Genomic DNA, 8,619 nt, shown 5'->3' on the forward strand with positions numbered 1-8,619 from the left:
AGGCTGGTCTTGAACTCTTGGGCTCAAGCAATCTTCTCATTTCAGCATCTTCGGGATTACAGGCATGCCCTGCTATTTTGTCTTTTTTTTGGGGGGAACAAATAATATACCCTACCTTCAAGAAGTTTGTTGATTACTGTTTTAATATACCACATGATATAATTTCCCGTTGTTTCTTGACATTTTCCCTTGTCCTCTTTTCCCCTTGTGAAGGCCTTCATCAAGTTTAGGATCCCAACGGATTGGGCTGGGTGGGGGTTGACAATGGGGTCAGATACTAAAGGGTCAGAATTTCTAAGCAGGCACTGTGAAAGTGTCCCACTATTATACAGAAATCTCTTGAGTCAAATGTCAACTCTCCTTTTCTCTCTGTACTGCCTCCCCCATACCCTCTTCCCTGGAGTTGGGCAAAAAGAGGTAGATCTGATGTTCTGTGTTAGGGTTTCTTAAAAGCAAAAGCTCAATTTTTGGACAAAGTTAAAAAAAGAAGGATGCTAATATACCCTCAGTTAAGGGCTCCCAGCAGGCAGATAAATGCCTTTCTGGAATGACCGGTGTAGGGATTAAGAGGAGCAGAGGAGAGGCCTTTGCTTTTTCTACTTGCCACCAACTAAATTAAGCCCTGAATCTTGGTCTGTGCTGGCTCATTTCATATGTGTGCTGAGAAAATTGACACATATGAAGTGAGCCAGTACAGACCAAGATCCCTTCGGATCCCTTTGGGGCAGAAATAGTGTCTTTGTATGGTGTCTGTGGGGAAGGCTGATAGCACATTTCTCCATCATGAAGATGTAGATATGAGCGGTAGTACTGCTGTTTCTGGTGGTGTGTGCATCCAAAGAATGTGTGTGGTGCACACTCCTGGCGTTTGCATTTTTCTGTGTGGGGTGTGCACCCTTGCATTCTTGTACACACTTTCTTACATACGCTCTTGGAAGTGGGGTGGGTGAAGCAGGATTCATTTTTTGTTTTTAATTACTGAAGTCCTACACTCCTCCAAAAGGAGCAGCTTAGTGGAAACCAATAAAAATCGAAGCAGGGTGGTTGCCAAAACCCCAGCTCCCCGGAGAGCGCAGGTGGAGAGAAGAGATCAGAGCCCCAGGCAAAGGCAGCAAGACTCCACAGTCCCTCCAAAACTCCCAGCGAAAAGGGATCCTTCCCCCACCCCTCCAGCCCCCCAGGTCGCTGCCCCTTTGATTAATGGTATGGAGCTCAAATAAATCATTTAGGGAAGCCCATTATGGATTCCCCTCAGGCAACCTCATTTTGTTTTGCCCAATTTCTAGCAACTTTCTGAAATGTCGATGTCATTGAAAGGGAACCAGTAGATCTCCAGCACTTGAACAAATTATCCTAGGGCCAGTACTGAGCCCTGTGGCTGTCCAGTTTCTAGCAACCAACCCCTTCCCCCATCCTCCCCCCTTCCTACTGGCTTATTTTCAGGAATGGATAATGTTGTTTATTTGTTCAGTCAAATATTTGGTCTGGGGAATTTACCGTGAAATCCTGTGAATTGCATATACCTAGTTAACAAAATAGTCCTAATGTCACAAATGTTAGCATGGAAAACAAAGAACTATGGTCAGCGTTAACTCTTTAAATTCTGTTTGAAAGCTTAGTCCTGAGGCCGGGGGAGATTTAAAAAAAAAAAAAAGTGGATGTGTGTGGAGATTATTTAATTCAGGTTTCAGCATTTAATATTTTTGCCTAATATTCAGTTCAGTACCTTATGGAAGTCGTAGGGTGATTCTCGGCATTGCTTTTGGATCAAGCCTACCATTTCGCCCCATTCATGTTTTTGTTTTTGTTTTTGTTTTTCTCCAGAGTAATGTTCCCATTACTTAAAAGAAAGATGGGGAGGGAAGCTCGCCCTTGCGGAGTTCGGCAAAGTCGTAACTACATCAGACGAGCAGCTTGGTCGATCCCTATCCAACCCTTAAACTGGAACCGGCTTCCTAGGAGCTTAAGACCGAAAAAAAAAAAAAAAAAAAAAAAAGGTGGGGGTGGAGAGGGGAGGAGGGACGCATCAAACATTCCCCTGCTTTCGTTGCATAATTCGCCCAGAACCTGCCAGGTGACCTGCTGACTTTGTTTTCTGTCTTGACCGTGCTTCGTTCCACCAGCCCCCTCTCCGCCGGGCAGCGCCACACTGAGAGGGCTCCGCGCGTCCGCGGGGCTGGCAGACCCCAATAGTCACCCGGCCTTGGACCGGCGTCAAAATCCCGCCCCGCCGGCCCCGCCGGCCCCACCTCCCGCCCGCTCAGGCGCTCCCGGGCTCGGCGGCGGCGGGGGCACCAGGGGGCGTCCTCCCTGCGGGGGACCAGGGGGACCGTGCACCTGGCGACGGCCCGCGGGAGCCGCGCGGCCGCCGCGCGGCGGGGGGCCACCCCTCCCCATCCCCGCAGACCGTGGACTGCGGGTCCCCCAGCCTGGGCCGGAGAGCCGGCCCGCTCATCCGCCCTGGAGGACCCGGGGCTCAGGTGAAGCTCTGCAGAGACAGACGGATCTGATTAGCGCTCGCTGGTCCTCGGGGCTGTCGCTCGGCTGATTTCATGCGAAATGGGGTCAAACGGCCGCGCAGAAGCGTGGAGTCTGCAGGGGAAGGCTCCCCGGCGTGGAGGGTAGTAAGAAGGGTCGAGACCTTTAGGGATTTTCCGTAGGGGGCGGAGAGCGGGAATTAGGAAGCAAGGCTCTCTTGCCTCGGAGCTCACAGTGGGCCTGCATATGGGGGTGACTCAATGGGAGCGGGGACATGGGCGAGTGGGAAACAGGCCCGCTGGGTGAGGGTCGGACCTGCAGACTGGCCCTGGAGGCTGAGCCGCTGTCTCGGGCCCCTCGGGGACGCGGAGATCCCTGGGTCCCAGCTGAACTGCACCTAGGTCTCCGCTCCCCGACAGTCGGGGGACGGAGGTGAACGGGAGAGGCTACAGGTGTGCGAGAGTGGAGCTGAGCGATTGCTTTCAGAAATGAGATGCCAAGTCCAGGATACAGAATGACAGCACCTTAGCTGACCTCCGCAGGGCCTCTGGCCCGGGCCTCACCGTACCCGCCCAGCCAGGAGCAGAAAGCTCATCTGAGGCCCAGATCTCCCAACTATTTGTCATCAAAGATACTTTTGCTTCAACACAGAACAAATTTTACAAACTATTCACGTACTCTCTTTTGAAAAGAGTAATACAAATGCAACGTTGGTGACCTTACATTACCTGGGAATCAGAAGGTTATTAGTATTCCCTAGAGGAATTTAGGATAACTGGTGGACTGCCAAATTAGAATTGATGGAAAGTTATTCAGGGTTACCATGTGATACAAACTAGCACAATTCTGAAAACTATAACTGAAAATTAAATTCTGAGTGGTTAGAAACGTGGTCTGGGTGGGATTGCAAGGATCTTATTTCCCTATGCATTTAGCACCTAATGGCAGAATAAACAAACAGAACTGCAATGCTCACCAGTGGAGAAAAGTGGCTGATTTTAGGAAAAATGTCGAATTGCTCTAATGTTAAAAAATACAAAACAAAACAACAACAACAAAAAAAACCACAGAAATTATTTTGAAAAAGGAGTCAAAAGTTCAAGGTGTGCAATGTTGAGTCAATTGTAGAAAAAAATCTAAAATATTTTTTTCAGCTTGGAAGCCATTTGAAATTACCATTCATAAGTCACTTTACTTAAAGCATTAACTGCAGCAAGTTCCAGTTGTTTCTGCTTTCTCTGGCTCTTCAAAATATTCTTTATAAACTAAGTGAAAATATAAAAGTTACAGTATGCTGTTCAGAACAAACAATTCAGAAAATACTATAGGATTTCAAAATGTTTACCTCAAAAATGTGAAATTTGAGGAAAAGAAGACAAGATGGAAGAATAATTTGCTGCGTTGTATTACTAATGAGAATTTCTGAAGTCCAGCTTTCAGTCAGTTTTGCCACATTTTCTAAAGAAAAGATCTCATTGATCTCTTTTAACTTTTTATAGCTTGATTTCTAGCAAAAATATTTTCAAATGGCTACAAAGTTCCCCACCCCAAATCCTGGAACCTGGTAGCCAAGTGTAAGTAGATTCTAGTTTTGCAAAATTTCATTATTGGTAGTTTAGCAATATGCTTTTTCCAGTTTTATTAACTGAAGCCCTCATCAGCAGATAATTCTCTAAACAGTCCAAAGCACACTGATTGAGATTTTAATCAACTAGACTCAATAGTTTAGTCCTGTAATTATTTCTCTCTCCCTAAGGTACCAGCAAGTGATTCCATCTTGCATATAGTTGTCCATGATTGAATTAAGAAAATGTACAACTGTGTTCAACTCAAGCTTCATGCTGATTTAATCTTTTAATCCTTGTCATTTGGTTTTCAAAGCAGTTTGTTTCTGAGGTAGGACCTGGGCAAAGAGGCCAAAGATATGTACCTTATCAGAGAGAAAGAGATGAGGGGTGGTGTGGTTAAGATTATACCCAATGTTCCCTGAATTCATTTATAATTCAAATGTAGAAAAATGTATATCTTTTGAGAACTGATTTATACCCCTTCTTTAATTGGTCAGTGAGAGCTACATAACCCAAAGTGTTAACTTAGCTCCAGAAAGCTCAGACCCAAGCATTTAATGTCCAATTGCAATGTTTCCTTCCAGCTGGATATACACAAGTATCTTTTTCCTTCTATTGTTTCTAAACTGTAGTAAAATGATATTCAGATTCTTTTTTGAGAGAGCGAATTTACTTACAATCTCATCCTTCTAAAACAACTACTTAGGTTTTTGTTTTCTTCTAGTCTTTGTTCATATGTTTACATTTGTGTTCTGTTTTTCTTAATTTCAGATTAATATTATAACCTTAATATATCTTAAATCCTAAATGTATGGTTTATACATATGTCATTGTGGATCACCTCCACTCCTTTGTTAGAAAGTTGGCTGGGTATAAAACTTAAATGTTTAACCTCGAGCAATTTTAAGCAGCCTGGACATAGTATCAGGGCTGTGGGCATCATGTCCAAATCTTATTAAGATTCTTACTGACTTCTTAAGGCTCAGCTTAAGCATTGTGGTCCCACTATTAAACAGAATGCTCCTTTGTGTGATTTAAGTATTCTGAAAAGTGGGTTACCTGACATCCCAGGCTCAGACATTTTTGTTGACTGAGCTCATTGGAAGACTTGCATCCGCATGATTTGATCAACTTGGGAATATGTTCCTTCCCTGGAGAAAGTCAGTTGCAACCTGGGGAAGGAAGGACATGCTTAAAAGGTCCCTGTCTCATGCACTCAGAAGCCACTGAGTTGAGCAATTTCCTATTGGACTCAATGTGTGTCTCTCATTTTCATGCTTTGATTTTTTGCACTGGTTTTCTTGGTAATGAAGGGTAGTGGAAAAGGGAGGCAGAATTATCTAAATGCAGTAATTACCAAATTGAAACCTATTCAAACAGCTAGGTTACTAGGTTCAGACTGACCTTGACACTTTCAACCTTCAGATTCCAGTTGGTTGGGGTCAGCCACAAATGTCGAGTTGCTGAGTGATTTCCACATGCTTCTTTTGTGTACCTTAACAAGAGCAGACAAAAGATGTTTTTCCAGTGGGACTCACTCTTTATGAGGCCTGACCCTCCAAGGAGCAAATTAATCTCAGGCGATTTTGAGGTTTTAGGGCACTAAGAATTTTTAAAGCATGGAGAAGTAATTTGTTCAATGGTACCTTAAAAGAGTTAATTCACCTCCAAAAGGTGAGTTCCTTTTACTATCCTGAGTCTTTTACTTCCTCTGAGATCAGACTTGTTATTTGCATAGCAAAGCATTCCATTTAGCTCGAAGGAGGGGGTGGGGGATTGTTAACAAGCAAAGTCACTTTTCCCACAGTCTTTCAAAACTCCGCAGCATGGTAAGTGGGTTTGATCAACCTTTCCCCTCCCCTAAACCCCAAAATGTCATACTGTTTTGCTCATTATCTATCTTGAAATTGACCAGCTTTTCCGGATCGAAGAGCTGTAGGATTTAGTGTATAGCTGCTGAGAGGGCAGTTTTGCTAACATTGTTTGTTTTGGCAAGTTAGTGTAGACTTGCAGGTGAAAACTCCAGAAAAACAAACAGCAGGCTCCACCAACATCCCTCTTCCCCTTTACAGACATCACTTTTTATTTTTAATGAATCAGGGAGGTGATTTTTAATAGATTCGTGACACTTTGCCTGGGAATTATACACATTTACCTTGGTGTTAGGTTTCCCCCTTGGCTGTCCTGCTTATTTCACCCGAACTCATCTATGCACCTAAATCACAGTCTCTGAGGACCTACACTGTATGTAGGTTATTGTTTATTTGCTTGTCACTTAGCAATTCTCTAGAACTAGCTCATAATTTATTTTAACCAAGTGTGCTCCACCTCACAGACCGAACACTGTAAATAAAGGGGACTTTTCAGCATTCTAGAAGATTGAACAATCCAGGGTTCTAATTAGCATCGAATCTACGGGTAGTTCTTTTAAGTGTCTATTCTTTCCAAATTGGGAGATTAATCACAGCGATCTGAGGGAAGAAACCGGATGTTTAATAAGCCCTGTCGATAAAAAGGGGCAATTGTAAAAATACAAAAGTTTGGCTGCTAGAAGATAAATTTATATTTTGAGCATTTGTGGGAGAATATAATTCTAGCTATATCTCCCTAAGATCACTAATGTTATATGACAAGTCATAGTGACCCGAAGAAAAGTAAATCTAGGAAAATGTTGGTGGATGGGAACAAGAAGCAAAACAAAATGGTCTGTGGCCTGTTCTGCGTTATTCAGCCCATTGACAGAGTTTCTAGCCTTCTCTGGGAGAAGCAGGGCTCTGTGTTGTGTATGTGATGGGGTAGGGGAGAATCAGGAGGGGTCTTCTGTTTTCCTTAGAGTAGTTTACAGTGAAAATGTATTTAGGTTGTATGTCTATAATTGAATATAGAATTTTGACAAAATTTATCTCCCCCAACAGAATTTTAAATAGCAAAGTTTTTACTAACATACACATGCATTTATAAAGAATTCATTCCACGGAGGAGAATGAGAAATGTTAATCAGTACAAACAAATTAATTAGAAAGAATGAATAAGACCTAGTATTTGATAACACAATGGGGTGACTATAGTCAATAATAATTGTATATTTAAAAATAACCAAAAGAGTGTAATTGGATTTTTGTAACATAGGGGATAAGTGCTTGGGGGGATGGATACCCCATTTTCTGTGTCGTGATTATTATGCTTTGCATGCCGGTATCAAAATATCTCATGTATCCCCATAAATATATATGTCTACTATGTACCCACACAAATTCTTAAAAAAGAATTCATTCTATCTCCGTGTTATAATGCTAGGAAAGTTTTTTTGTTTGTTTGTTTTGTTTTGTTTTAAAGACATGGATATGTACGTAGACAAAAGTCTGACCATTGGTGGGAAAATTATATTATAATGAAAAGAAAATGCTCCCTAGGTTAATTTAATGCAACACTAACTAAAATTTCTTTAAACATATTTAATGGAACTTGAAAGATATTCACATGGACCAATAAATGGGGAAGAATATGCCCCCAAATTTTAAGGTAACAATAGTGTCCTTGTCTTGGCAGATGTATACAAAATGACAATTTTTAAAAGTCTTCGTTTTTAGGTTATCATTGAAAAAAATAGATCAGTGGATAAGCAGATAGTTCAGAAATATGTTTAAAATATGATTAGAATTTAACATCTGACACACTGGGAGCAAGACAGGCATATAAGAATTACTAAAAATGCTACTTGGTAAATAGCATGCAAAAGTGATTTAATATAGATGTGTATGTTACACTAAACTTCAGAAATGTCTAAACATATTAAAGAGCTAATCATATTTTTAAGTATAGGAAGCTCTATTTTTAAGTATGGGAAAATCGAATTGCCTAGTATCCAAATCTATCAAATAAACACACACATTCAGACTACTTATGAAATTGAGGGCGTTATCAGAAGTTTAAAGAAACTAGGTGTGATAAGTAGAATTTCAAAAAATATTATAGCAAAATGTAATAAAAATGAATGTAGAAAGCGAAAACCAGAGTATGGAACATGATGAGTACTTGATAAATATTTACTCTAAAATTATGGCTATAATCCCAGGTCATATGAAGATTTGCAGTTAAAGTAACAACAGATGCTGTAGACCAGATATTGGCAAACTTTTTCTATAAGGGGCCAGATAGTCCATATTTTAGGCCTTATGGACCATAGGCCTCTGTGGCAACTACTCAACTCTACTGGTCCTAGCACAAAAGCAGTTGTAGAGAGTAGTAAACAAATGCATATGGCTGTGTCCCAGTAAAACTTTATGGGCACAGAAACTTGAACTTCATATAATTTTTGCTTGTTGTGAAATATTCTTTTGATTTTTAAAGACTGTTTAAAAATGTAAAAAGTATTTTTAGTTCACAGATGGTAAAACACAGGTGGTAGGCTGGATTTGGCCTGAAAGCTATAGGTTGCCAGCCCCTGCTTGTTTTTGTTTTTGACCTGTGTACCCCAACTCATTTTCCTTGAAACAATAGCCTCAAGAGCTCGTTTCTGAAAAAAAGGATGCCATGATGAAATGTATTTGGAAAACACTGTGATCTGTATTAC

Source organism: Piliocolobus tephrosceles, chromosome 6 (genome assembly GCF_002776525.5).
Source record: "Piliocolobus tephrosceles isolate RC106 chromosome 6, ASM277652v3, whole genome shotgun sequence".
Lineage (NCBI taxonomy): Eukaryota > Metazoa > Chordata > Mammalia > Primates > Cercopithecidae > Piliocolobus > Piliocolobus tephrosceles.